The sequence below is a fragment of the Cornus florida genome, unplaced genomic scaffold (assembly GCF_030987335.1).
Source record: "Cornus florida cultivar Cherokee Brave unplaced genomic scaffold, ASM3098733v1 CherokeeBrave_3.0.0_Hap2_Chr02, whole genome shotgun sequence".
Lineage (NCBI taxonomy): Eukaryota > Viridiplantae > Streptophyta > Magnoliopsida > Cornales > Cornaceae > Cornus > Cornus florida.
Window position 1 is genome coordinate 54,122,507 of NW_026775572.1, and position 7,139 is coordinate 54,129,645.

Consider the following 7,139-nt stretch of genomic DNA (forward strand, 5'->3'; position numbering starts at 1 on the left):
ACTTATTTTTAGTGACTAATAAAAATAGTAAAATTCACTGAAATTCACCGTCAAAAAAAAAAAAAAATCAAAATGAATATTTGAAGTTACGCAGCAAGGAATGCAAAAAAAAATTAAAGAAGAGGATTTAATTCATGCATGTGTGTATTAGCTGTGACCACTAAACGAATTGGGGGATTAGGTTTTTGTACGATGAAAATTGAATTCAATCTGATTCGTTGCTTTGCGAATTTGATCGGATCATATTAAGCATTTTCGTCGAATCAGATTGATTTCACATATTAAGATTTTTTCAAATAGTCTAATATTATTATTTTTAATTATAGCGTAATAGATGAATTTTTAACCGTTAATAAAACTTAAAAGTTAGTAAATCTTAAAATTTAATAGGTGTTTATGTTTAAAAGCTAGAAAAATTTAAAATAATAAAAGAATAATAGAAATAGTGTATATATATTTTTTAGGGTAAATTGCATTGACAGTCTTGAGGTTTCGGTTAATGTCACTTAGATGCAGGTCAACAATTTTTTTAACAATGACACCCCTTGTGGTTTCAAATGTCATATTTGCCCTTAATTATTTAATTCAACTAATTTACAAAATATCAACCATGTTAATTGACAAAACTACCTTTATCATTAAGCATCTTTCTCTACCTTAATTTTTAACTCTTTTTTTTTTTTTTTTCATTTTAGTACATAACTGCCGACACTCCCACTTTCTCTTCCCGGTCTAGGACATGGCTATTTTTTTCCCCCCATTGTGGTGGGTCTGGACTGGCCATGACTATATATATATATATATTTTTTTTTTTTTTTCTACTCTGGTGGTGGTTGTTATGGTGTGAATTGGGTGTGGCTGTGATGGTTATGGTGGTGTATAGGTTTATTAGGGTGTTTCAAAAATTTTATTTTATTTTTTTCTATTGTGGTGGTGTTGGTGGTTCTGGTAACGTCTAGGTATGTTAGTGGTGTTGTCTTGGTGTGGTGATGGTTTCGACGGCGTTTGGGACTGTACACACAAATTTCGTAGTCTGCAAATAAATAACAAAATAGGGAGCAAATAGTAATTTATTTACTTATGAAAATTAAGTACAATCCTCTGAGATATTCTTTACAAAAGAAAGAAAATATCATCTGATTCGATCTCCTTTGTTGGTTGGATCCAAGGGCTATTGGAGTTTGATTTTGAATCGGATTGTTGACAATCTTCTTCAAATATTTTTAGTTGAAAAAGATCGCCAATGATTTCTGATCGAGGACTGACGAAGCTTGATCTCGAACAGTGTTGTTTGATGATTCTTTAAACTTGTTGAATTGCAGGGAAAGAATGGCACGATTTTGATGTGCTTGTTGTCCTCTGTTGAATTTGAGGAAGAACGACACGTCTTTGGATGTGCTTGTTGTTATTCGCCTTAAGAAAGAATTTGTTGAATTTGGTGAAGAATGGCACAACTTTGGATTTGCTTGTTGTTGATCACTGTGAAGTTTTGATGAAGAACGACACGATTTGATGTGCTTGTTGCTCTTCGCCTTCAAGTTTAGGTGTTGGGATGAATGCTGGTAAAGCTTCTGTATTTCTCTCTGGGATTTCTGGCCCTTTGGATTTCCTGAGTCTCTGAATTTCTGGACCCTTTTCCTCCTTTCTCCAGACCTCTATTTATAGACTTCTTGGATTAATAGGATAATGACACGTGTCCTCTCTTGATAAGAACAAAATTATAACTGGGCCGGGTACAAAGGGACAAGTAAAAAATTTCAAGACCCATCATATTTTTTACTTGTCCCTTTGTACCCATGAGTTCCGCTGCTTTTTTTTTTTTTTTGGGCAGAGAAATCCACTTTGATAAAAGTCAAGAGTGAAATGAATGGTGAAGGCAATCAAATTCTGACCAAAATCCCAAATAAAGCAAACTTGACAAACTTTTCAGCAAAACTCCATCAGAATCTTGACATGTTCTTGACATGTTGCACAAGTATGCTTGTGCATCCGCCTTTGAATAAAAAACTCCACCAGAATTTGTCATTATGTTTTTGTGTATCTAGACATCACTCTCGAATGTGAAATTTGACTTGAACTTAACAACTTACGCAAGTGGGCTTGAACATAATCTCCATAAGAACTTGACTGTGTACAACTGCACTTATGTATTAGTTTCGAAGACAAAGCTTGATTTGGAGTTGACGGCTTGCACTAGTGTAATCCTCTTTGAAGATGGAGCTTCGCCTTATCTTAGCAAAGCCTTATGTAGTCTAAGCTTGAGTTCGGTGTGGACTGGCCAGAAATTTGAAGATAATTTAAGCTCATATCAAGGAGCGTTGTTGACTTTACCTTCTCTAATTTTTTTGAAGGCTTGGAAGTATTCCAATTTTGACTTTAACATGGACCAATTTGAAATTTGAAGATAGTTTATGCTCGTATCAAGGAATGTTATTGAGATTTTTGTTTTTTTTTGTTTTTTTTTTTTTTTTTTTTTTTTTTTTTTGTTGGGTTGATTGAACTTGGAACAGACCTCCAAGATGCCTACTGCAATACCCCTAATTTTAAAAGGATAGACTCAGCATTTTAATTAATTGTTTTATTACATTTTTCTTTGCATATTTATTTGCCTATTTGTTAATTGTTTTTATTTAATTAAATTCTTTGATTAACTGTTTTATTTAATTGAGTTATGTGTTTTAATTATTTGTTGTTTTATTTAATTGAGTTATGTGTTTTAATTATTTGTTATTTTATTTTAATTATTTGTTGTTTTATTTAATTGAGTTATGCGTTGTAATTATTTATTTTTCATTAACGTATGCTTATGTGGAAATTTAATTGTTTTTTTCATTAAGTGTTTAATTAGGGTTTTGTATTCGTTTAGGTAGTCACGTTTGGTATAGACAACTTGGTTATAGGCTTAGTTGTTGTCTTTCTCCTTCTCTCAATATAATTTGTATTAGGGTTTGTGTTTTCCTAAGCCTATAAATATAACCATATAATTTTGTTTAGGGTTGGAAAACCCTATTCACGTACGTTGAAACTTGAGAGGAAAATAGAGAGAGACTTGAGAGAAAACCATGGAGGCTCAAGGAGGAAGGAAGGGATTGTTTCTGGATTGAACCAAGAGCAACGGAGGTGTTGAACGACAGTCTAGGAATTTGTTGGAAAACTCAGAGACGGTAGTTTAAGGTTTCAAAACTAAAACCGAATGCAAGTTTCTATTCTAACTCCTTCCCTTAGACCCGTGTTCTGTGCATGCCTAGGTAGTCTCTAGGGTTTAAATTGATGTTAAAATATATCTTTTAAGCATGTTTGAACTGAGTTTATCTGCGTTGAATTAAACTGCTTTATGGTTGATTGATGTTTTTAATTAAATCTTGTTGTTGTTGTTTATAAACTTGTGTTTAATTCATGTCGTTGATGCATAGTAACTGCTTATAATTAATCTGGGACAGAGATTGAATCCTAAGAATATTAATATAAACAGTACAGAGGGTTTGCATATCACCGAAGGCAAAGAAGATGAACATAATGGAGTAGACGACTCTCAGAGAGAGAGAGAACTAGCTTAGTAAAGGAAGGAGCCAACTCCCACATGGATAGAGCTGGCTCCCACATGGAGGGAGCCGGCTCCCAGCCTTTCAGAGCCGGTTCCCACATGAAGAAAGAGCTGGCTCTCTAAAATTGAGAGCTTGCTCTTGCGTTGGAACTTGCAAAAGTTGGTTTTTAAGGTTCTGTTTGGCCGTTTGGGGTATTTTAAAGTAGTTTAAATTGTGTTTAATGGTTTAAACAATTGTTTCAAACATATAAAAATACTTGGAAGCATTATTACATTAATGTGTTAAGGAATGGAACAACATGAAGTGAAAGAGAAAGCCTACATGTTAAATATCGATTAGTTGATTTAATTGCTTGCTGAAATTTAGTAATTCTTCTATACATGATTTAATAGCGTTTAATCATGTTTCAGCAGTGTTATAAGTGTAGTTGATTGTTTGAAAATAATTATGCTTAGATTGGATTAATTGATGTTTTAATTTATTGTAAATTGCATCAATTATTGGACTGTTTAGAAGATTTAAATGCTTAGTCTTATTCTAGCAATTTAAAGGACTGAAACATGATTTTTAAATCTTTTATTGGATGCATATTATGGTCATATACATATTAGACTTTATTTATGCTTATTTTGGAGTATGGTTATTGATTAAATTTATCATTTACTGCATCAATCATTTGATTTGTGAATTGTATACACCGGTATGAGACGGTAGCATACTAGGGACAGATTAATTCAAAACACTAAGTCTTACCTATTTTGGGGATGGATTAATTCAAAACACTAAGTTTTATCTATTCTGAAATAAGTTGGATTAACTATAAAAATTAAGTCCTACTTATATTTATGTCAGGTCAGCAAACAGTTGAATGACATACCTTACTTTTGATAAATTATTTATATATATACTTGTGGTACCGTGATATGAGCTTGAATTTCAGGATCATGGTTAGGGTGCATATATCGCCTAGGATGGATAACTGGACCTAGTTGTTGTTCCCTGGTAGGTCTAGGTATACATGCCCACGTTATGTGCGATTTGCATGTTACATTCTATTCAGGCTGAGACAGACCTGTGGGCTAGTGAGCGTCCTACAGTGTGTATTTATATCTATATGGATTACATTAGTTATTGCTGAGTTATTTAGGATGTATCTGCGTATCGGGTCTCTGTATGAATTGTAGTAGAGTAGAACTTGCTAATGGGCCTGACCCACAATTTTTTTTTAGGTATTCGTCAGTTCCAGGTTTAGAGTTTGATCGTGCTGAGCAGATATAGTCACTCACTCCTCCGACTACGTGAGATTTCCTTTCATGTTTTAGTTTTGGATTTTGTTTCTATATTTTATTTTCATTTAGGATTATTAGGGGTCCACTAGATGGATTCCCGACTTATACGGATATTGAAAAGTTTGGATTTTATTAGTTTTAACTTTTGAGGATTTTAATATTTAGAATTCTTTTCAGCCTTTATTATTTTATTCTTAATTCTTTTTATATTCCTGCTTGTTTACATATTAATTTTCTGGTATTTTTCGGATCTGTACTCGGACTTGATCATCCGTGGCTCTAAAATCGAGGGGTATCACACCTACGTACCCTGAACAGGGATCCAGTCATCACGTAGTTCAAATTTTTTTTTCTTCTAGACAGTTTATACTCGTATCAAAGAGTTCTTGATTTTTTTTTTTTAAGTAGACAGTTTAAACTTGTGTCAAGGAATGTCATTTTTTTTTTCAAGTCGGCAGTTTAAAACTCGTGTTAGGGAGTATCATCGACAGTTTAGGCTCGTATCTGGGAGCACTTCAATTTTTATTATTCTTTAACTTTGTAAGAATCAGACGGCAATCCAAACCTATGCTGAAGGGTATGGACTATCTCATCACCACTTTGAGGATTTTTTTCTTGGTTTACTTGACTTAATGCCCTCTGTGATTTAGTACTTTCGGTTGAAGTCATTGTTGTAGCATTGTGCGTTTCTTAATGCAAGTCTCTCGAGTTGATGCTTATAATGAAAGGTGATGCTACTTTGTCATCCGAGTTAGGAAGTATATTGTTTTCTTCTTCGAACTCACTTCTCTCATCTTCTTGAAGGTTGTCGGGTATATGTGGAACATCTTTCCCAGCACCATGATTTTCCATGCTAAGCTTCATGTCGTGGGCTCGAGTAACAAGCTCTTTAAATATGTGAGGCTTAATCCCTTGTAGGATGTAAAGAAGCTCCAAGCGCATGCCTTGCATACATGCTTCAACTGCAGAAATTTCAGGCAAAAGATCCTTGTAGTCAAGACTTAGAGCTCGCCAACGGTTGATGTAGTTAACCACGGGTTCACCCTTTATCTATTTTGTGTTTGTAAGCTCCAACATACTTGCAGTACAACGAGTGCTATAGAAATGGTTGAGAAATTCTCATTCCATCTACTCCTAACTGTCAACACCTCCAACTTTGAGGTTTGTGTACCAATCAAATGCATTCCCTTTGAGGGAGCGAACAAATTGCTTGACAAGGAGATCTCTGTCTATACCAGCATTGCCGCAAGTTTCTACAAAGTGTGTGACATGTTGCTTGGGATTACCTTTTCCGTCAAACTATTGAAGCTTTGGAGGTTGATACCCAACCAATATTTTTAAGATGTCAATTCTTTCTATGTAAGGCTTTGAGTACATGCGAGCACTTTGAGGGACACCACTGTATTGTTCTTTTATGCAATTCACTATCATATCTTGAAGTTATTGGACATAAAATGAGGTGACGGAGGCAGCTTTAATTGTTGGATTAGCGGACATGTCATTTTGATCGTCAATTGAAGTGATCTCTGACATGGAATTAGAATGTGGAATTCGGCCTTTGCTTGACTCAGCATTATCGTCACGCAATTTTAACTTTTCTATCAACGAGGCAATTTTCAGATCTTGCTCATTGAGAGAGTGTTGTAATCTTTCAATTGCACGGGCCATAGTCGTCAATTGCTCTTCGTACGAGGTAGTACTCGTCATTATGACTGGCATAGTGACTGTGATACCCATCGATTCTAAAGCCACTAGTGATCAAGTCCGAGCATAGATCCGAGGGATACCAACCAATTAATATGTAAATAAGCACAGAATACAAAAATGAAATAAGAATAAAATAATAGGCTGAAAGAATTCTAAATTAAAAATCCTCAAAATACTATTATTAAAATCCAATAATCCAAAACCTCCATTAATTTAACAACTCGGAAATCTATCTAGTGGACCCCTAATAAAAACCCAAACTGAAAAGGAAACAACTGAAACAAAATATAAAGCTAAACATGGAAACCAGTCTTACGTAGTCGGATGAGTGAATAACTGTATCTGCTCTGCACGATCAAGCGCAAATCCTAGAACTGATGAGCACCTGAAAAATAGAGTGGGTCATGCCCACATGCAAGTTCTATCCTACTATAATCCATACAAAAACCTGATACGCAGATACATCCTAGATAGCTCAACAATAACTAGAATAATCCATATATGTATAAATACACACTATAGGACGCTCACTAGCCCAATAGGTCTGTCTCAGCCTGAGTAGAGATACCATGTAATCACACATAACGTGGTCATGAGT